The 23,618-nt window shown below is 45.3% G+C and overlaps 1 protein-coding gene across 5 annotated transcripts in view; it reads right to left on the reverse strand.

Moving 5' to 3' along the window:
* ggps1 (geranylgeranyl diphosphate synthase 1) overlaps positions 1-21,142 on the reverse strand; it is a 34,218-nt gene extending 13,076 nt beyond the window's left edge. For 3 of the 5 annotated variants that reach the window (XM_085996719.1, XM_085996717.1, XM_085996714.1), the window contains exons 1-2: positions 21,035-21,142; positions 15,408-15,561 (exon numbers count right to left, since the gene is read on the reverse strand). The gene's annotated coding sequence lies outside the window, so the exon portion shown is untranslated. Of the gene's footprint in view, positions 1-15,407; positions 15,574-21,034 lie in introns of all 5 variants that reach the window. The other 2 variants (XM_085996715.1, XM_085996716.1) reach the window with 2 other exon arrangements.
* Between the last annotated feature and the right edge of the window lie 2,476 nt (positions 21,143-23,618).

A 23,618-nucleotide genomic window follows, 5' to 3' on the forward strand; every position in this document is an offset into this window, starting at 1 on the left:
AACATTCCGATACTCAGTAGGGTGTGCACAACAGTGATCTACACATGCTGGTGCATCAACGCAAAGTGCTGCGGAATGGGACATTGTGGGGTTGTCTCTGATCACCAAAATGACTGTCTCACTGATTCCTCCCTATTTCCAGTCTAGTTTCTAGCTTAGTATACAAGTAGAAAATAAGTGGTGATATATATTATACACACACAGACACACACAAACTGTAACTGCTCAAAACATTGAGTAATTATAAAGTATTAGTTTAGCTGAGCTTCCTGAACAATTTGTTTGTATATAAATGTACCATTCCCAGATTAGCGTGCAGGATGTGAATTTTGAATTTGTAACTAGGTAGAGACAAGATATTGGTCCCAGTGGGAGTTCTGCAAGAGCGATTGACTCATTTTGCTGATCTAAACTGCAGAAAAACAAAGTCATATTAATATTAACCATTAGTCTGCATTCCCTAAAGTAAATCATGGGCAGAAAAAAAATAAAATGGAACACTTAGACCAATTTTCAGTCCGAAGCATTTTCAAAGCCCCGCTCACAATAACCGTTCTACTGAAATATCAAATGACAGCCCTCCATAAGAAAACAGCTATTATTAGTGTATTACTTCATGCACTTGCATCCCTCATTACAAAAAATTCAACCCAGTGCTCTAAAACGTAATGCTAATCTGATTAAGTTTGAACAGTGGTCATGACCTAATGAGCTTGAAGCAGTTGAACTGAAGCGTTTAGTAATGGTGCGTACCTCTTTACACTGGAGTGCTGTTGAAGCAAGTATTTTTAATTATATCGGAGCTGGATACCATTCTGTTACCAGGAAGAAATTCTTAGCATCTGAATACATTATGACAAAAGCAGTTTTCATGGAAAACTCATCTGACAGAGGCACTGGTTAAACACACAAGTGGGCATACTGTAGAAAGTCCAATTTGTTCTCAATACAAAAAAAACACACCTTCCCTCCTAAAACTGTGCAATGCACAAATCCAGAAAAAACAAAGGGTTCATCAAGGTACTTAGCGAGAGACTTACTCCTCTGGACTCAAGTGACCCACTTGGACATCTCATTCTTAAAAAGAGCTCCATGTATTAAATGGCTTTGTAATTTCTCTCTCTCAGATGCAACGATCACTGAATGTGCCTGGAGGGCATTAGAGGTGCCACTCATTGCCCTCTTTACATTGGCTGTTGACCCTTAGGCTGCGAGCATCAATAGTTATTCCTGCAGCAGGACAACTGAATCTTGCTTTGTATCAAGAACATTCTTTAAATCTTGCGCCTCAAATCTCCCCACCACACCAGAAATTTGGCTGGTTGTCTGGGTCTGAAGTCAATGATACCACATCAGAGGTCATGCCGTTAGGTCAGTCCTTTTTTTGTTACACCAATGCGGGACTTTAGGTCAGGAATTTCCTGGGACATTTCAGCTTAACAGATGGTTTTTGAGAAAATGTGTGTCACCGATTGATGCTGAACATCGTTGAATGCGAATGTCCTTACCCAATTGCACCGGCTCCGAAGTTACAACTGCTAAACTCCTAACTTAGCTCATTAACATAGCCCCACCCCAATGCAAAAGACCAGAGAATGCGAATTTCCTGCATTTACAACTGTTCTGAACAGGTGTAAATTTACAGCCAAAATGTTAGGAGGCGCAGGATACAGTCGCAATTTCTGGTGTTTTATAGCATTTTTTTTTTTTACATTTCAGCTTAGAGACCAGCACTGTATTTTCTAGATCTTTGAACGCTTATGACTGGGTTACAATACAGAAAGTCAAGGCCATCGGTATTACACACATAGCCCTATCCCATGTCAGTACACACTGGGGCAGCCGGAGAAGACACCCATGAGTTCTGGCTTGGGTTACTTTCACGATCTTCGTTTACTGCTTGTGTTATTGCACAGCTCCAAGGCATCAGGTGGTGCTCACTCTGGAATCCCAACAGGATTGATGAACTTGGGAACATAGCCCAGTTGGAGAGTATTATTCTTTCCACTAGCCTCAGGTCAAAGATCTGGTTTTGCTCCAGTTATTGTGTGCAGCATTCTATTAAGAGATCATGATCTCCTGAGATTGCCAGTAAGGCTAGCCCATTACAGGACTTTGCCGATTCACCGATTCAGTCTTCTGACCCTTTTGGGACTCTTTCCTGGTTTACACTTCTGTGAAGCACCTTAGGACATTTTTAAAGGTGCTATATAAATGTAAGTTGTTGCTGATTTTGGTATCCCAGCCTTTTTTGGGGCTCCTTATTTCTCCCACAGGCTGGCTTACTCTTCCCTTTAATGTACAATCTTGGTCTCTGATTTTGGCACTGGCTTGACCAGAGTTGCCAACTCTGGTTGGACGTATTTCTGGAGATTTCATCACATGACCTCCCGTCTCCAACCGCCCCGCGCTGTCAAACAACCTTACGCCGCCACCTACAACATTTTTATAACTAATAAATGAAAGTGTGCAAAGAAAATGAAAATAATTTTAATGGTCCTATGATTTTTCTCCCAAGTTGCTTGCAGCAGTGTCCAGGAGATTAATCTTCAACTCCTGGAGGGTTGGCAACCCTACTTGATGCCCCCCTGCTCCATGAGGATTTGGTCTGGTTTAAAAAAAATCTGTTTATGGGATGTGGGCGTCGCTGGCAAGGCCAGCATTTATTGCCCATCCCTAGTTGCCCTTGAGGTGGTGGTGAGCCGCCTTCTTGAACCTCTGCAGTCCGTGTGGTGACGGTACTCCCACAGTGCTGTTAGGGAGGGAGTTCCAGGATTTTGACCCAGTGACGATGAAGAAACTGCGATATATTTCTAAGTCAGGATGGTCTGTGACTTGAAGGGAAACTTGGAGGTGGTGGTGTTCCCATGCACCTGCTGCCCTTGTCCTTCTAGGTGGAAGAGGTCGCCGGTTTGGGAGGTGCTGCTGAAGAAGCTTTGGCGAGTTGCTGCAGCGCATCTTGTAGATGGTACACACTGCAGCCATGGTACGCCGGTGGTGGAGGGAGTGAATGTTTAAGGTGGTGGATGGGGTGCCAATCAAGTGGGCTGCTTTGTCCTGGATGCTGTCGAGCTTCTCGAGTGTTGTTGGAGTTGCACTCTGTTGTGAATGGCAGGAGTTGGCAAGAACTATTGGCTGCTCTGGATCAGAATCCGGAGAGAATACCTCCTCCCTTCTCCCAGTGCTATCCAGTGCATGACTTTCATCCCAGTAAACTCAAGTGGTTGCAAGGTTTGGATTTTTGATTTATTGTGGAAATGACCGTCATTTCATAGCGTGTTTTGCCTGGATGTTTCGCATACATAACGCACTGTTCATGTTCCATTTATAACAGCATTTACACCGAGGTGGAAGCAACAAAGAAGGTGGAGATTATTGAAACATACCGTGCACTTCACATTGTGTGTACTGAAGCGATTATATATTATTGCAATTATAGAAACAATATCGAGTCTATGGAGTTTAAGTTTATGATGGGTTCCCTGACCTTGTGGGTGAAATGTTAAATCGAATGAGAAAAATCTATATTGTGTTCATGATAATGACCTTTCACTGGATTTATTACAAAAGCAAATTATCTTTTTAATAAGCCACACAGCACAAAAAGGCCTGTGCACACTTTTTTTGGGGGGGGGGGGGGGGGGGGGGGGGGAGTGAGAATGAAAGCAGACACTCTCTGGGACATGAGCCAGGGAGCAAAGCCAATTACCTAAAACTGTGCATTAGTCCAATCTTCACAGCGTAGGTTTAAAAACAAGTCATAACCCAACGATCATCAGTTAAATAGCTTTTACAATAATCAACATGCCAACGTTCTGTTTAAATTGTTTTAAGGTTGTGGGCTACCCGTCAAGGTTGCCGTTATTGTTGCACCCTAGTTGCCTGGGGGGGGGGGTATTCCCTTGAAGCAATTACATGCCAACTGTGTGGCTTGCTAGGCTATTCTAGAGCACATGACATAGAATATACAGCACAGAAACAGGCCATTCGGCCCAACTGCTCCACGCTGCTGTCTTATGCTCCACATGAGCCTCCTCCCTCCCCTCTGCATCTCACCTTATCGACATAACCTTCTATTCCTTTCTCACTCATGTACTTATCTAGCTTCCCCTTAAATGCATCAATGCTATTCAACTCAACATTAAGAGTCAACCATGTATTGTGGAGCTAGAGACACATGTAGGTCCAGACAAGGTAGGCTGGCCAGCTCCCTTTCTTGAAGGACATCATGAACCAGTTATTTATGACAACTAAACTTTCAGTAATGTGCTCATATAAAAAAAAATGAAGGAGTTGATTGGTTAGACAGAGATGTGCGGGTTAGGTTGATTGGCCATGATAAAAATTGGCCCATAGTGTTAGGGGGGATTAAATATGTGGGGTTACGGGGATAGGGCTTGGGTGGGGTGGCTGTCGGTGTAGGGACCGGGTGCTAGGTTTGGAGGATCAGCCATGATCTCGTTGAATGGCGCAGCAGGCTCGAAGGGCCGAATGGCCTACTCCTGCTCCTATCTTCTATGTTTCTATGTTTCCTCTTGTGGGAGAGACCAAAACTAGGGGCCATAAATTCAGATAGTTACTCATAATCCAATAGGGAACTCAGGAGAAACTTCTTTACCCAGAGAGTGGTTACAATGTGGAAATTGCTACCACAAGGAGGAGCAGAGACAAAAAGCATAGATGCATTTAAAGGGAACCTAGATAAACACAAGAGGGAGAAAGGAATAGAAGGTATGGTGATAGGGTGAGATGAAGTAAGAGACTCACTACTCTACTGAGAGACTCTCTGTAGCAAGGATGTTGAAATGCATTGAGAATGTTAGGTGAGGGGGGGGGCGGTGAAGTACACCACAAGGAAGTCAATCCAATTAACTTTAAATAGCAACGGCACAAAGTTTTTTGACTGATAAGACCCACCGCCTGCTCCCTCGACCCTATTCCCACCAAACTGCTAACAACCCAACTTCCTTTTCTGGCTCCCATGTTAGCTGATACTGTTAATGGTTCTCTCTCCTCGGGTACTGTCCCCCTCTCTCTCAAATCTGCCATCACCCCTCTCAAAAAACCAACCCTTCATCCCTCCGTCCTTGCAAACTACTGCCCCATCTCCAACTTCCCTTTTCTCTCCAAAGTCCGTGAACGTGCTGTCCTCTCCCAAATCCGTGCCCATCTTTCCTGCAGTTCCATGTTTGAATCCCTCCAATCAGGTTTCCGCCTTTGCCACAGTACCAAAATGGCTCTCATTACAAATGACATCCTTTGTGACTGTGACAAATGTAAACTATCCCTCCTCGTCCTTCTTGACTTGTCTGCAGCCTTTGACACGGCTGACCACTCCATCCTTCAACGCCTCTCCACCATCGTCCAGCTAGGTGGAACTGCACTCGCCTGGTTCCATTCTTATCTATCTAATTGTAACCAGAGAATCACCTGCAATGGCTTCTCTTCCCGCTCCCGCATCGTTACCTCTGGTGTCCCCCAAGGATCTATCCTTGGCCCCCTCCTATTTCTCATCTACATGTTGCCCCTTGGCGACATCATCTGAAAACACAGCGTCAGTTTCCACATGTACGTTGACGATACCCAGCTCTACCTCACTACCACTTCTCTCGACCCCTCTAAATTGTCAGACTGTTTGTCCGACATACAGTTCTGGATGACCAGAAATGTTCTCCAATTGAATATTGGGAAGACTGAAGCCATTGTTTTTGGTCCCCGCCACAAACTCCGTTCCCTAGTCACTGACTCCATCCCTCTCCCTAACATCTGTCTGAGGCTGAACCACACTGTTCGCAACCTTGGTGTCATATCTGAAATGAGCTTCCAACCACACATCTGCAGCATAACAAAGACTGCCGACATCCACCTCTAACATCGCCCGTCTCTGCCTTTGCTTCAGCTCATGCGCTGCTGAAACCCTCATTCATGCCTTTGTTGCCTCTACACTTGATTATTCCAACGCACTCCTGGCCGGCCTCCCACAGTCTACCCTACATAAACTTGAGGTCATCCAAAACTCATCTGCCCGTGTCCTAACTCGCACCAAGTCCCGTTCGTCCATCTCCCGTGCTCGCTGACCTACATTGGCTCCCAGGTAAGCAATGCCGCGATTTCAAAATTCTCATCCTTGTTTTCAAATCTGTCCATGGCCTTGCCCCCTCCCTATCTCTGTAATCTTCAGCCCCCCCACCCCCCTTTTGGTCACCTGTCCTAATTTATCCTTGTGGATTGGTGTCAAATTTTTTATCTTAAAATACTCCTGTGAAGTGCCTTGGGACGTTTTACTACGTTAAAGGCGCTATATAAATACAAGTTGTTGTTGATGTTGGGTGATGGCAGGACAGCATATTGGTGACCTTAAGTATCAGGTCACCCAGGATCACACACCACCACATAGAATGAGGAAGAAATACTTAGTCAGTTGCTACCTCAGCCTTCTACAGCCACTCCCTGCACCCACCTCCCCTCCCCTCCCCCAGAAACTGAGCACTAGAGTTGATATTTACCTCGTGCAAGACCATGGAGGAAGGGGGAGGAGTGATGCTCACAGTTCCGCCTTCCCATTTACCTCACTGGATGAAATGGAGAGCGCCGAACAGATTACCTACCTACTGCAAGCGCAAAGAGCCACATTAGGTCCCAGCACAGCAGGTGGCCATTCGGCCCACCATATCTGTGATGGGTCTTTGCTGGAGCAGTCCAAAACTAATCTTGCTGCCTTGCATTCTCCAATCCCCACCTCTGCGCTCCCCCGCCCCCCCCCCACATTTTCCTCTGCTTCAAAATGTTTACCTGCTCTTCCCTTAAAAGATGCAATGGCTTTGGCTTCCAACTACTCCTTACAGCAGCATGTTCCATAGCCCAATAACCCTCAGCATAGGGACATTTCTCCTAGCTTCTCTCATCTGACAGTTTTAAATTGATGACTCCATGTCACCGATTCCCCAACTAGAGGAAACAGTCTTTCCATATTCAGCATCAAAATCCTTCATAATTTTAAAAAGCTCTATTAAATCGTCAAAGCCTTCTCTGCACCATCCAGCTTGGGAAACGATAAAAAAGCACCAGGTGTTCTGTTTCCTATCTCACTGTAGTTTAGGTTTCACCATATACTAGCCATATATATTGGCCTTGCAGGGGGTGCAGCACACATTCACCAGAATGATACTGGGGCTAAAAGGGCTAAATTATGAGGACAGGTTACATAGACTAGGCTTGTATTAATTTGAGTATAGAAGATTAAGGGGCAATCTAATTGAGGTGTTTATGATTAAAGCAATTGGTAGGGTAGAGAGGGTAGAGAGAGAAACTATTTCCTCTGGTGGAAGGAGCCCAGAACAAGGGGCAGAACCTTTAAAATAGAGCTAGGCCGTTCAGGGGTAATGTCAGGAAGTGGAAATCTGGAACTCTCTCCCACACAAAGCTGTTGAGGCTGGGGCGGAGGGGGGGGTTGGGGGTCAAGTGAAAATTTCAAAATTGAGATTGATAGATTTTTGTTGGGCAAGGGTATTCGGGGTTACGGAACCAGGGCAGGTAAATGGAGCTAAGATACAGATCAGCCATGAGCTAATTGGATAGCGGAGCAGGCTCGAGGGGCTGAATGGCTTCCTCCTGTTCCTATGTTCCACAGTGTAGTGCGATATATTGGTGCTACAAGACATTGATAAATCTGAGTGGGGCTCCTCTTCTCTTCACAAATGTCTCAATAATTTTGTGTGAGAAATTAAAAGGCTGAAAAACTGAGGCCGGATTATGAATGACAACACAGTTCACTAGAGAAGACTGCAGAAATACCAAATAGGAACAAGAATGCAAAACAAGCACGCACAAAATAAATCAGAAAGCTTTTCTCTCAACAAGCCAAACACCACAAAGTGGATCGACTAAAGCACAGGAACTGTGCATTCTAACAGGAGGCTCAACCTCAATTCCGTAAATTTAAAACCATGCAGACTCATAGGTTCAAATAGGCCCCACACAAGCTTGTTTAAACACAGGATTCAAATCCCAGGAAAGCTTTAACTGCCAGAAATCAGAGTTTGCTTTTGTAGGTACTCTGGATTTGGAACAGCTTTCAATCACCAGCGATTTCCCTACCAAGGGATTCAAGCTATTTGGAGGCATAATCTTAGGAACATCGCTATCGCTGTCCCTCCTCCCAACTGTGGAGATACATTCCACCTCCATGCGTGAGGCAACAAGGCACATAAAAATAACCAGCTGTTGCTGCTCCAACAGCGGTTTGGGCAGTTTGCTCTCTCTATCATAAGTACTTGAGGGTCAGTGTAAAGTCTTTTTCCAATGTGAGTGCATGTTCTCCGAGATCAACAGCATCTAACCAGTTTTGTGAACAATCCATTCAATGTGCCATTGCAAAACTACCTTGATTATCTTGTGACCGAACTGCTCAAGATCCTCAAGTTCAGCACAGTTCTCAAGGAGCAGAACCCATCACTTTCAGACCTATGGGGACCTTCTCTATGCAGAAACTCTCTCTTGACAACAGCTTGTATTTATATTACATCTTTAACACGTTAAAACATCCCAAGGTGCTTCACAGGAGCATTACCAAACAAAATTTGACACAGCCACATAAGGAGATATTAGGACAGGTGTCCAAAAGCTTGGTCAAAGAGGCAGGTTTTAAGGCATGTCTTAAAGGAGGAGACACGGAGGTTTAGGAAGGGAATTCCAGAGCTGGGGCCTCGGCAGCTGAAGATACGGCCGCCAATAGTGAAGCGATTAAAATCAGGGCTGCGCAAGAGGCCAGAATTGGATGAGCGCAAAGATTTTGAAGCAATACATCTTCAATAAGAACATTCATTATCCAAAACTGTGGAAACCTTCCATGAAAAAAGTAATCAAGAGAATAACAGTCTACATTACTCGTGTATCTAAAAAGCAAGCCCCGATTAATTGCAGACGATCAAACCCTGGCCCTACAGTGGAATTCAATCAAGTGGGCTTGGGAAGCAGTGATCCTCAGTTGCAGTATGCTCTGGGCAAACCGGTTTACCGCAATTGCCGAAACTTTTAAACAGCTACAACAACTACTTATATCGCGCCTTTAACGTAGAAAAATGTCCCAAGGCGCTTCACAGGGGAGTTATCAATTTTTTTTTAGGACCGAGCCACGTAAGATATTAGAACAGGTGGCCAAAAGCTTGGTCAGAGAGGTAGGTCTTAAAGGAGCGTCTTAAAGGAGAAGAGAGATGTGGAGAGGTTTAGGGAGGGAATTCCAGAGCTTAGGGTCTTGGCAGCTGAAGGCATGGCCACCAATGATGGAGCGATGATAATTGGGGATGCACAAGAGGCCAACATTGGAGGAGTGCAGAGATTTCAGAGGGTTGTAGGGCTGGAGGAGGCTACAGAGATAGGGAGGGGTGAGGACCATAGAGGGATTTGAACACAAGGATGAGAATTTTTAAATTGATGCATTAATGGACTGGGAGCCAATATAGGTCAGTGAGCAACGTTTCCTCTAAGCTGCGTAGCTCTGTCGGTTCCACTCAGCCTGGGACCGGCTTTTCCAATGGTAAATTCTGCACATGTGCGCAACTGTGAATGGGCCACGCACCCAAAATAAATTGGGGCAACATTGTCAGCGAGCACAGGGGGTGATGGGTGAACAGGACTTGGTGCGAGTTAGAATAGCAGTGTGTTCGATGAGGTCAAGTTTACAGAGGGTTTAAATACTTAGCTGGGGAAGAAAAAGCAAACCCTGGAAAATAAATGGATAAGGTCAGCCTGCCGATTCCTGATGAAGTACCAAATTTAGGGGTAGCAACCTATTTTGGTGCAACATACTCAGTGTACTCGGGAGGAAATATGCCAAGAATCAGAGTCTCATACCCTCATACTCATGAAAGGGGGAGCTGAAATCCCCCAGCCATTTAAAGCCAATACTCCATCAAAGCAGATACCAAGGTGCAGAGGAGCTTGCACAGCAACACAGCAAAAAAGATTTACAAGGATGATACCAGAAATGCAAGGGTATATCCATCAGGAAAGGATGAACAGGCTGGGTCTCTTTTCTCTGAGGAATGACCTAATAGAGGTCTTTAAAATTATGAAAGGTTTTGATAGAGTGGATACAGAGAGAATGTTTCCATTTGTGGGGAAGAGTGTAACTAGAGGCCATCAGTATAAGATAGTCACCAAGAAATCCAATAGGGAATTCAGAAGAAACTTCTTTACCCAGAGAGTGGTGAGAATGTGGAACTCGTTACCACAGGGAGTGGTTGATGCAAATAGTATAGATACATTTAAGGGGAGGCTAGACAAGCATTTGAGGGAGAAGGGAATAGAGGGTTATGCTGATCGATTTAGATGAGGAAAGGCAGGAGGAGGCTGGAGTGGAGCATAAACGCCGGCATGGACTGGTTGGGCCGAATGGCCTGGTTCTGTGCTGCACATTCTATGTAATCCTATGATGACTAAATGCCAGAAGACCAGAGCTCATTGTTGGAGAAGTGAGCCAATGCCCATGCTCAGACACCGGCTCGGAGTTTAGCTACAAGTCCAAGTCAATGCCCGTTACTGACAGCTGCAAGAACTGCACCCGACACCTTCCCTGCATCTCGAGTCGGAACACTACTCGGTTGTGGGTTTTGAAGTAGCATTAACCAAATCAAAGTCCTAAATTCAATGCTGTCTGAGAAGACTAGAAAAAACTAAAATTCTAAACATTCATTTAAAATTTAGCTTAGTGTAGAAGTTGTACATTCTTAATTTTCTATTACAAAGAACTTGCCACAGTTAACAATCGGTTGCTAAAACGTTGTAGCTACTATGCACTTGAACTGTTGCTGTTAAATAAACGTGTCTGGTAGTCGAAGTCTAAAATGTGGTCTTGTATAATGTTATTCTTCAGCCTTACAAAGACCAGGAGGGTCCTGCGAAGGCACGGGATAGAACTAATAGCTAAATTAATGTAAATAAGGATTTCTGGTTTCTTATCCTGGGCAAGCTATGAAGCTGTAGATCAGACTGACCGGGAACATTGAGGACATAGGGAGCTGGGCTTTACTGACGAGAATAGTTTGAAACTTAGAAGCCAAAAATATCAAGAGTAAAAAAAAAGTAACAGAAACCCAATCACACAGCCCTGTAAAATGCTGCCCACCTAATGTGCTTATGAGGGGGACAGTTTGTTCTGGGACATCTTCCCAAAAACATTTGGCGAGTTATCTTGAGCAGCACTGAACAAAGATGGCAGTCAGTCTGCAACTTTCAAAAGGGACCAGGCCAGATCAGGTAGTTTCTGTAGCTGGTAATAAGAGAACATTAATGTATATAAAAGTTAAATGATAAAATATAGATTACAAACTATTTACTTTTCTTTATTCAGAGTTAGCACATTCGAATTTCTTGCGAATATTTATAATCACTTGTTAATTTAGCCATATCTTTTTGAATTTGCCACGTCCTGACATTTCATTGATAAGTCCTACTATTCCTCATGACAGCAACACAGGCTTAACAGAACGTGTGAAGGGGATGCGAGAGTGAAGTTCTAATGATCTGGCCACCAGATGGCACTGCAGGGCACTGCTCATCCACTGTGGCAGTCATCTTGGTAAAGCCAAGTAAACCAAGCAAATACTACCTTTCAAATTGTTTGGTTTTAAAATGTATATATTGAACAGTTATGCTTCCTTACAGTAGGGTTACCATATATTCTAAACTGAATCCGGGGACACAGGGTGGGAACACCGCAAAGTAGCCAGGACATGTTTCAAGAAAACTTTGTTGCTTCTGCTAGTGGAACACATGTAGACAACGCCATTTTCACTTTACAGCGAATCTTGCGTGTGTTCTAGCAATAGTGCTGTACCATCTATACTCATCCCCGAATACCCTAACTTTTAATTTCAGACCAAGATTTTCCATACAAGGTGTGAAACACCCTGTCTCAGAAACCTCTTCCTGGTGGGAGAATTGAGCTCGTCTTATTTCAGTAAAAAAAAATGCACCATACTAATCTGAGGTAAAGTAAATCCACTCACCCACCAGCTCTCACTGCGCCCTCGGCTCCTCCCACGCATTTTAAAGGTTCCACCTCCAACACCCCCCCCCGGCTAGTCATGACTGGCCAAAACACGGGGTCAGGTGACTCAATCGCCCAGAGTGCAATGCGGCCAGTTATCAATGGGGCCTTTTCTCCGACGCGCTGCATTGTAGGAAGGCAAGGACACCATCGGCGCCTCTGATCAACTGGCTTCTAGAATCCGTTCTTGAGCTCAAACCGGGCGGGAACGGGCTGAGAATCTCCCCCCAGGGTTTCTGTATATTTGCATTTTTAAAAAACAAAGATTCTATATGGGGACAAGTTTTCTGAACCGGGGACATGGTTTGTCTGGGGAAACAGCACCTAATCCTGGGACTGTCCCTGGAAAACAGGGACCTATGGTCAGGTATCCTCCCATCTCAGAGCCTAGAATTTCCTCTTCTCTATCTGCCTGAAAGTCCCAGTTCTAGTCCAGAGTTTCATAGCTCAGAACTAAGCTCTTCTCGCCCTGCTCTGCGGCCTGGCCACCCATGGCCCATCCCTCCTCTCCCTGCTCATACTCTTGGTTCACTTCCTGACTGTTGCTGGCCTGAAATTTACTTGTACGATAGTAAAATACTGCAGATGCTGGAAATCCAAAATAACAACAGAAAATGCTGGAAAAACTCAGCAGGCCAGGCAACATCCGTGGAGAGAAAAGAGAGTCAATGTTTCAGGTCAAAACCCTTTGTCAAGACTAAAGAGGCACAGGGAATGAATTAGATCAAGAGGCCAGGCTGGGAGAGAACAAAAGAAGTGAAGAGACATTAAAGAGGTATTCAAAACGAGACAAGATGGTGATAGGACTAGTGGAGACAAAAGACAGCTCTGGATTAGGTGTGAAATGCACTGGCAGAATGGGAGACAGCTGCCATGTGGGAGAGAGAGAAAAAAAAGGGGGGGGGGGGGAAAAGGAGAAAGGCCAAAACAAAGGTGTGGATAAAAAATAAGTAAAAATGTAATAGGGGCCGAGGTTATGATCTGAAATTGTTGAACTCGATATTGAGTCCGGAAGGCTGCAAAGTGCCTAATCGGAAGATGAGGTGCTGTTCCTCGAGTTTACGTTGAGCTTCCGTGGAACAATGCAAGAGGCCGAGGACGGTGAGGTCAGAGTGGGAATGGGGCAGTGAATTAAAATGACAGGCAACCAGAAGCTCGGGGTCACCCTTACAGACTGAACGGAGGTGTTCCGCAAAGCAGTCACCCAATCTGCGTTTGGTTTCCCCAATGTAGAGGAGACTGCAACGTGAGCAGCAAATACAGTATATTAGATTGCAAGAAGTACAAGTAAATCGCTGTTTCACCTGGAAGGGGTGTTTGGGGCCCTGGACAGTGGGAAGGGGGGAGGTATAAGGGCAGGTGTTACATCTCCTGCGCTTGCACGGGAAGATGCCAGGCAAAGGGGAAGGGATGCTGGGGGTGATAGAGGAGTGGACTAGGGTGTCTCGGAGGGAGCGGTCCCTATGGAATGCTGAAAGGGGAGGGGAGGGGAAGATGCTGGTGGTGGGGGAGGATGATCCGTTGAAAGTGGAGGCTGGTGGGGTGAAAGGTGAGGGCAAGGGGAACCCTATCGTGGTTCCGGGAGGGAGGGGCAGGGGTGAGGGCAGAAGTACGGGAGATAGAATGGACACGGTCGAGGGCTGTGTCAACCACGGTAGAGGGGAATCCTCGGTTGAGGAAAAAGGAAGACATGTCGGAAGCACTGGTGTAGAAGGTGGCATCGTCGGAGCAGATGCGGCGGAGACGGAGAAACTGGGAGAATGGAATAGAGTCCTTACAGGAGGCAGGGTGGGAGGAAGTGTAGTCCAGGTAGCTGTGGGAGTCAGTGGGCTTGTAGTGAATGTTGGTCAATAACCTATCTCCAGAGATGGAGACGGAGAAGTCAAGGAAGGGAAGTGAAGAGTCAGAGATGGACCATGTGAAGGTGAGGGAAGGGTGGAAATTGGAGGCAAAGTGAATGAAATTGTCTAGTTCAGGGGCGATGGGTGAATGGTGCGTGGTGAGTTAGGAAGCAGAATTTACTTGCCCTGCTCCTTCTCGTGTAACCTGGCTACCTGTGGCCTCACTCACTCTGGTGCTGACTTCTCTCCGGCAACATTTGAACTGGAGGTAGCCCACAGCGATCGGAACACCTGCTGAACCTCAGACATGACCGTAGCTGCTTCCCCCCATTAGAGGACGCTGGGGAACACGCCCAACAATGAGCTCCATCAGTAGAGCAAATAACCATATGTATGAGCAGTCGCAGTCAGGAATAGGGGAGATAACCGGGGAGAAGCAGCACTGTGGTACCGCCTCAGTGAATACCCCAATGTCAGGCCTCGACCACATTCCCAGCACCCACTCTGCCGTTCTGATACTTACTCCCAGCTGACATTCAAAACGTCAACTGTTTTTTGCCCTTTTCCACTCTAAATGGCCTCAGTCTCCAACTTCTCTGGCAGTAGGTGAACTTTGCTCCCCACTTTACCCCAGAGTGTTTAATACTGCCCGCTTCCTAACTCACCACTCACCCATCACCCCTGTGCTCACTGACCTACATTGGCTCCTGGTCCGGCAACGCCTCCATTTTAAAATTCTCAGCCTTATTTTCAAATCCCTCCATGGCCCTCTCCCCATCCTATAACCTTCCGAGATCTTCGGGCAGCACGGTGGCATAGTGGTTAGCACTGTTGCCTCACAGCGCCAGAAACCCGGGTTCGAATCCGGCCTCGGGCGACTGTCTGTGTGGAGTTTGCACATTCTCCCCGTGTTTGCGTGGGTTTCCTCCGGGTGCTCCGGTTTCCTCCCACAGTCCAAAGATGTGCAGCTTAGGTTGATTGGCTATGATAAATTGACCCTTAGTGTTAGGGGGATTAAATACGTGGGGTTACGGGGATAGGGTGGGATATGTGTTGGCGTAGGGGTTACGGGGATCGGGTGGGATATGTGTCGGTGCAGGCTCGATGGGCTGAAATGGCCTCTATCTGCACTGTGGGGTTTCTGTGATTCTGTGATCTCTGCACTCCTCCAATTCTGGCCTCTTGCACATCCCCGATTTTAATCGCTCCACCATTGGCGGCCGTGCCATCAGCTGCTGAGGCCCCAAGCTTGGAATTCCCTCCCTAAACCTCTCCGGGTCTCTCTCCTCCTTTAAGACACTCCTTAAAAAACTTACCTGTCCTAATATCTCCTTATGTGGCTCAGTGTCAAATTTATTTTGTGAAGCGCCTTGGGACATTTTACTACGTTAAAGGTGCTATATAAATGTAAGTTGTTGTGTTATATTCATTAAATGTAAATGAATTCATATATTTGGACTGCATTATATTTAATACATTTTAACATAATATTTAATGCATTCATTTTTTTTATTGACCTTTCAGTGAATTCACTTTATCTTCACTCTCCATGGGCAGCACTGTGGGAGATCAATGTTCAATACATTTGCTTGGCAGTTGAAGTGTTGCAACACTGCTGCTTCTCAAAGATGCAAGGAGGTTCCTTGAGGTGTACCGGACAGATTGCAGTAGCTAAAAAGAAATCTAAATTAAAGATTTTCTGTTTGTTATCCTGGGCATGCTACCAACTTACCTAGTTAGTAAATTGAGTGCCAACACTCTGGAGAAAGTAGGGAGTGAAGCGCACCTACTACCAGAGAAGTCGGAGACTGAGGCCATTTCAAGAGCGAAGGCGGCAAAAAAGACCCAAAAACATCACAGGGTGCCTACAACACTCTTAAACCAGCCTCTATAGCGCAAAACACTAGAACACACAGCTCCCCGCCAATCTTTCCCAAAACACAACTTAAATTGTAGGTACAAACCCATGTCCAAACAACGCAAACATTTTAAGCCATAACAGCTAAACATGCGCTTGTCCTACCAACACGTGATGCTGCATTTTATAAACTGCCCAAGTTATAGTTTCTGGCACAAGATATTACCACCTGTCACGCAACCCAACCAGTTGTGTGGGAGAAAGAAGCAAAAGAGCAGAAACAGAGTCAGAGTCAAAGTATGGATTGAAAGTCACATGCCTTGGCTGGAGAGAGAAAAGGTTTGCTCTCTAAGCAGGGGTGTATAAATGTGGGGTGCCTTTAACAGTACCCCTTATCTCACTGAAAACTCAATTAGACAAACAGTAACGCTGCATCGAGGTGTGGACGAATACTGAACATAGTAAAGTTGAACAGCGAGTTGAAGAGTTGCTGGATAAACTGTAACTGGTAAGAACTTTGACTTAATGACATCAGCACCTAAACATGTTTTTTTTTAAAAAAGCAAGTTGGAATTGGACATCGTCCTGCTGCACTACACATCAACAGAACTAAAAGGCCAGAAAAATCTGCCCTTGTTTTTCTTCCCTACTTCAAAGTGCACTATAATCTAGTCACACACATGAAAGTTAACACTAAATGCGTATTATCTTCCAGTCCTGCACCTGCACCAAATCAAAACCCCCTCATCGCTAGCAGCAAGATGCACCATCCCCCAAACTTTGGCGAAACCTTCGCCCTCCCACCACAAACAAGTGGATTAGGCACCAGTGGGACAGATGCCAGTCACAGCATGCAATGTTCAGGCGCTTGAAAATGAGGAAAATATCTAGCACCCATCCCTGGAAGCCTACACAAGAGGTCTTCCCTTTCAAGCCTCTCACACACACTGCTTAATGAGAGATGGGTTGATACTAATGGGTCTCAACTGTACAGAGTAAAAAACTTTCCCTTGTACGGGCCATAGACGTGACACAGGATGGTATGTTGCCTCCCTGGTGCCAGGGTCAAGGATGTCACTCAGCTGTTGCAGGACACTGAGGGGGGAGGGTGAACAGCCAGAGGTCATTGTCCATATCGGTACCAACGACATAGGCAGAAAGAGGGATGAGGTCCTGCAGGCAGAGTTTAGGGAGCTAGGAGAGAGATTAAAAAGCAGGGCCTCAAAAGGCAGTAATCTCCGGATTACTCCCGGTGCCACGTGCTAGGGAGTACAGGAATAGAAGGATAGAACAGATGAATGCGTGGCTGGAGAAATGGTGCAGGAGGGAGGGCTTTAGATTCCTGAGGCATTGGGACAGTTTCTGGGGAAGGTTGGACCTGCACAAGCCGGACAGGTTACACCTCAACAGAGCTAGGATCAATATTCTCATGGGGAAGTTCATTAGTGCTGTTGGGGAGGGTTTAAACTGGCTTGGCAGGGGGGTGGGCACCAGCATATAGGAGTAGAAAAGGAATAAGGTGCATAAAAGAGTGAGTGTGTTGGATAGTACTAGAGGTGGAAGTAGTACCATATTAGAAAGGAGACTAAGAAAGACTATGAAAAATTCAAAAATGGGTTTAGAATGCATGTATATAAACGCACCAAGTGTGAAGAATAAGGTTGGTGAGCTACAATCACAATTAGCTTTGTGGCAATAACGGAAACGTGGCTTAAAAACAGTGTGGACTGGGCACTTAATATTCAAGGGTACAAGGTGTTCAGAAAAGATAGGGAAGGAAAAAAGGGAGGTGGGGCAGCAGTGCTGATTTAAGAAGACATTGTAATGTTGGAAAGGGAGGATGTTCTTGAGGGTACAAGGACAGAATCCATTTGATTAGAGAGTTGAGGAGCAAAAAGGGTATGATCACGCTATTGAGGGTATTCTATAGGCCTCCAAATAGTGAGAGGGAGGTAGAGGAGCAAATCTGCAGGGAAACCGCAGAGATATGCAAGAGCTATAGAATGTTGATATTGGGGGACTTCAATTACCCAAATATCGATTGGGATAATGCTAGGGTCAAGGGAAAGGAGGGGGAGGAATTTCTGAAATGTGTTCAGGAGAATTTCCTTGACCAATATATATGTTCTTGGCCCAACTTGGAAGGAGGCATTGCTGGATCTGGTGCTGGGGAATGAGGTGGGCCAGGTCGACCAAGTGTCTGTGGGAGAACACTTGGGTACGAGTGATCATCATATTAGATTGTTCCTTGCTCCTCTCCATTGCTAATCTAAATCTTGAGTCGAACTTCTAAACTGAAATAGGGCTAACTTCAATTGGATGCAAAAGGACCGAGCCAGGGTAAAATGGAACCAAAGACTGACGGGAAAAACTAACGGAACAATGGGTGATTTTTGAGGAGATGTTCCAAGTACAGGCTAGGTACATTCCAACAAGAGGGAAGGGTAAGGGCTCCTTGGATGACGAGGGAGATAGAGAAGATGATGAAACAAAAGAGGGTGTATGATGCATGTCAGGTGAATTCTTCAAGGGAGAACCAGGCCAAATACAGTAAGTTGAGAGGGGAAGTGAAGATGAAAGTAAGATTGGCAAAGAGAATATAAGTAGAATGGCGGTTAACATAACAGGGAACCCAAAAATCTTCTACCGGCGTGTAAACAGTCAACGGGTAGCAAGAGGCTGGGTGGGGCCTATTAGAGACAAAGGTGGTGATATATGCTTAGAATCGCAGGGCAAGGCTCGAATACCCAATGAGTACTTTGTATCTGTGTTTACTAAGGAGGTGGATGCTGACAAAATCAGTAGAAGTGGAAGGTAGAAGCAATGGATGGGGTGAAAATTGATGGACAGGATGTACTAGAAAGGCTGGGTATGCTTAGAGTGGACAAGTCGCCTGGTCCAGATGGCTTGCATCCCAGGTTGCCAAGGGAATTGGGGGAGGAGATAGCGGAAAGGCTTGCCATAATGTTCCAATCTTCCCTAGATGCGGGGAGGTGCCTGAGGATTGGAAAGTGGCAAACGTGACACCATTGTTCAAGAAAGGGTGTAAAGGCAATCCTAGTAACTACAGGCCGGTCAGTTTAACATCAGTGGTGGGTAAAGTTTTAGAAACAATAATCAAGGAAAAAATTAACAGCCACTTGGAGAGGTTTAAGCTAATTAAGGAGAGCCAACATGATTTGTAAAAGGCAGATCGTGTTTGACTAATCTAATTGAATTTTTTGATGAAGGGAATGCAATGGATGGTGTCTACATGGATTTTCAGAAGGTGTTTGACAAAGTACCACATAGAAGGCTGGTTAACAAAATTGAGGGTCATGGAATAGGTGGGTCAGTGGCAGCTTAGATAAGGAATTGGCTTAAGGACAGAAAACAGCGAGTTGTGATAAATGGCTGTTTTTCAGACTGGAGGGTGGTAGACAGTGGTGTTCCTCAAGGGTCAGTGCTGGGGCCACTGCTTTTTTTGATATATACACATATATATATATATATATATATAAATAAATGACCCGGATTTCTATGACACCAAACTTGGGGGTGTGGCAAACTGACAATGATATCAATCGACTGCAACAGGACACAGAAAGGCTAGCAGAATGGGCAGATGGAATTTAATACAGAGGAGTGTGAGGTGATGCATTTTGGCAGAAGGAATAGGGAGAGGCAATATACACTTAATGACACAGTTTTAAAGAGAGTGCAGGGACAGAGGGACCTGGGAGTGAATGTGTATAGGTCCCTGAAGGTGGCAGGACATATTGAGGGAGTAGTTAACAAAGCATATTGGATCTTGGGCTTCATAAATAGAGGTATTGAGTACAAAAGTAGAGAAGTTATGCTGAACCTTTATAAAGCACTGGTTAGGCCACAACTGGAGTATTGCGTCCAGTTCTGGTCACCACACTTTAGGAAGGATGTGAAGGCCCTCAAGAGGGTGCAGAGCAGATTTACCAGAATGGTTCCGGGGATGGGGGATCTTAGCTACAAGGACAGGTTGGAGAAGCTAGATTTGTTTTAATTCGAGCAAAGGAGGTTGAGGGGTGATTTGATAAGAGGTGTACAAGATTATGATGGGTTTGGGTAGGCTAGACAGGGAAAGGCTGTTCCCACAAGGTGATGGGACAAGGACTGGGGACACAGATTTAAGGTTTTGGGAAAAAGATACGGGGGGTGGGGTGGGTGAGAGAAAAAACGTATTTACGCAGCGAGTGGCGAGGACCTGGAACTCGCTGCCAACGGAAGTGGTGAAAGCGGAGACACTCAATGTTTTCAAGGGGAGACTAGATAGGCCCTTGAGGGAAATAAACCTGTAGGGCTACAGGGATAGAGCGGGGGAATGGGACTGACTGGATTGCTCTACAGGGCCACCACGGACTCGATGGGCTGAATGGCCTCCTTCTGTGCCGTTATGACTATATGTCCCCACCCGTGTCCACTTCAGACCTGAAGAGCATTAAGTTACTGTAGAACAGAGTATGAAAGCAAGGAAGTTATGCTAAACCTTTATGAATAACTGGTTAGGCCTCAGCTGGTGTATTGTCTCTAATAATTCGGGGCACCACACTTTAGGAAGGATATCAAAGACTTGGAGTGGGTGCAGCAGAGATTTACTAGAATGGTACCAGGGATGAGTGACTTCAGTCACTTAGAGAGTCGAGAGCAGCTGGGGTTGCTGCCCTTAAGAGCAAAGGAGGTTAATAGAGGTGCTCAAAATTATGAAAGGTTTTGATGCAATAGACAAGGAGAAACTGTCCATTGGCAGGAGGTTGATAACTAGAGAACACAGATTTAAAATAATTGGCAAAAGAACCAGAGGCAACATGAGGAAACTTTTTTTTTTTATATATAAACAGCGAGTCGTTGTCATCTGGAATGCACTGCTGGAAAGGGCGATGGAAGCAGGTTCAATAATAACTTTCCAAAGGGAATTGGATAAATAATGAAGGGGGAAAAATGTGCAGGGCTATGGGGAAAGAGCGGGACCAATCAGATAGCTCTTGGAAAGAGCCGGCACAAGCACAGTGGGCTGAATGGCCTCCTTCTGTGCAGTTTGATTCTATGAACTATGCAGTTCAGAGACCTTCAAGTCGATGGCATGCTGGAAACATATAGCAGCTCGTCAGTATCAGTGCGAACCAGTGTAGGATTTTGCTTAGTTTAAAAGATTATGTCCATTTCAACACATAATCCATTAATTTATGACAGTTATTATAAATATTTTATTTCAAGAAACAAAACCAATGTCTTAATTGTCTTTATGACAAATAAAATGCAAGGAATTCTTACCTGCAGTTTCTCTTCTGGGACATTCAACCAGTGGTTAAAGGCTTGGGAAAGTTTGGTTCTCACTTGCTTTCCTGATTCAAAAAAAAATTAAAAATGCACTTGTTACAACTACTGGGTAACCGGTATCTCTCAGATTTCATCCAGAGATTAGCCCCTAACCCAAAACCACAGTGCACAAGCCTGCTATTACACTGGTTAATCACTTTGTCTCTTGGGCACTTGCAGTGCACATTGTTAACTTGAAGCAACGTATACATTTCGTCAGCATTTGTTTAACTGAAACGAATATGCTGCAAACCACATGCAACAACACTTTTTTTTAATGTCATTTTCAGGATGTGGGCATCACTGGCAAGGTTGGCATTTATTGCCCATCGCTAGTTGCCCCTTGAGAAGGTGGTGGTGAGCCGCCGCCTTGAACTGCTGCAGCCCGTGTGGTGAAGGTGCTCCCATAGTGCGGTTAGGGAGGGAGTTCCAGGATTTTGACCCAGCGACGATGAAGGATCGGTGATGCATGTCCAAGTCAGGATGGTGTGTGATTTGGAGGTGATGGCATTCCCAGGCACCTGTTGCACTTGTCCTTCTAGGTAGCGGGTTTGGGAGTTGCTGCCAAAGAAGCCTTGGGGAGTTGCTGCAGTGCTTCCTTTTGATACGGTACGCCAATGGTGGAGGATGTTCAAGCTAACTGATAACTCCATATCTGGGGGTAGGCTATTGACAAACATTCACTACAAGCCCACCGACTCCCACAGCTACCTGGACTACACTTCCTCCCACCTCGCTTCCTGTAAGGACTCGATTCCATTCTCCCAGTTTCTCCGTCGTATCTGCTCTGACAATGCCACCTTCCATACTCTGTTTCTCTCTCCACAGATGCTGCCTGACCTGCTGAGTATTTCCAGCATTTTCTCTTTTTATAACTGATAAGTTGTCAATCAAGTGGAGACCACTTCAGTGCGGTCAAGAGTCAACCACATTGGTGTGGGACGGAGTCACATATAGGGCAGACTGGGTAAGGATGGCAGATTTCCTTCCCTAAAGGATATTAAGTGAACCAGTTGTGATGTTATGACAATCCGACAGCTTCATGAAAGAAAGACTTGCATTTATGTAGCGCCTTTCACAAACTCCAGATGTCTCAAAGCACTTTACAGCCAATGAAGTACTTTTGAAGTGAAGTCACTTGTAATGTGGTCACTTTTACAGACACCAGCTTTTTACTTCCAGATTACAATTTTTAAAAAATGTAATTGAATTCAAATGCTCAAATTGTGGTTTGATTTGAACTCCTACGCTCTTGATTACTAGGCCAGTAATATAACCGCTGCACCCGTACATGGTCAGCCGTGGCTCAGTTGGTAGCACACTCGCCTGTGAGTCTGAAGGTTGTGGGTTCAAGTCCCATTTGAGCACAAAGCTAGACAGACACTCCAGTGCAGTGCTGTGGGAGCACTGCACTGTCGGAGGTGCCGTCTTTTGGATGAGACGTTGAACACATGCTCTCTCAAGTGGACGTAAAAGATCCCATGGCACTATTTCGAAGAGGAGCAGGGGAGTTATCCCCAGTATCCTAGCCAATACTTATCCCTCAACCAACATAAAAGCAGATTATCTGGTCGTCACCACATTGCTGTTGGTGGGAGCTTGCTGTGTGCAAATTGGCTGCCACATATCCCACATTACAAGTGACTCCACTTCAAAAAGTACTTCATTGGCTGTAAAGCGCTTTGAGACATCTGGTGGTCGTGAAGGCACTATATAAATGCAAGTCTTTCTTTCTTAAATTACAAGGCAGTTATAAGAATTAGGCTTCTGACATCAATCTCCAGCTGCATGGATTGTAGCTTTAAAAGACCCCAGACTGTATTTAATACTTCAAAGCAGAGGGGAATCACTACTGGGGGTGGGGGGGGGGAGAAAGAGAAAAGGAGGTCAGGAATGCCCCAGATCAGGAACAGATGTAGTTGCAGCAATGATACTTTTAATACAAAATTCACAATCCTGGAAATAGTTGATTACAGAACGAAAACTTTCAAATCATTCTTTCTCCTACAGTACAGCCTCAAGTCCCATACACAAAGGAAGGCAAAAATATAACCTGAATTCCATTCCTCAGTCCACCCATTTACATAGAGACAACAGCAAAAACAAATTCTAATGGAAATAAAATCAGTTTTGCATTTGGAAGAGTTCAGGCTGCAATTACCTGAATAGACACCAGTTTCAGTAAACGGGGTGGTAACTGATAAGTAACATTTATATGGACTTCAAGATACAAGGCACTACACAGTATTACGGTGCCCAAGTGTCTTCAAAGAATACTGCACACCAAGAAATACGTTGGTGCAGAAATTTGGGTCCCCACGCGTAGACCCAACGAAAGTGCCGGTTTCGTGCATGCACTGCGCATGCGCTGGAAACCGGAACTTCCGTTCCCTTGAAAGGGGTTCAGAGGTGGAACGCGTGCGCCGGAGAGGCAGCGCGTGCACACTGAACTTACGTGTTTGTTTTTTTTTGCAGGTTTTTCCGGGAGGGCAAGTCTCCAGGAGTTACACATGTAAAAAGCAGGTGCAAGGCCTGCTTT

This window comes from Somniosus microcephalus, chromosome 9, assembly GCF_052327205.1.
Source record: "Somniosus microcephalus isolate GS21.2 chromosome 9, FLI_Smic_1.0, whole genome shotgun sequence".
Classification (NCBI taxonomy): Eukaryota; Metazoa; Chordata; class Chondrichthyes; order Squaliformes; family Somniosidae; genus Somniosus; species Somniosus microcephalus.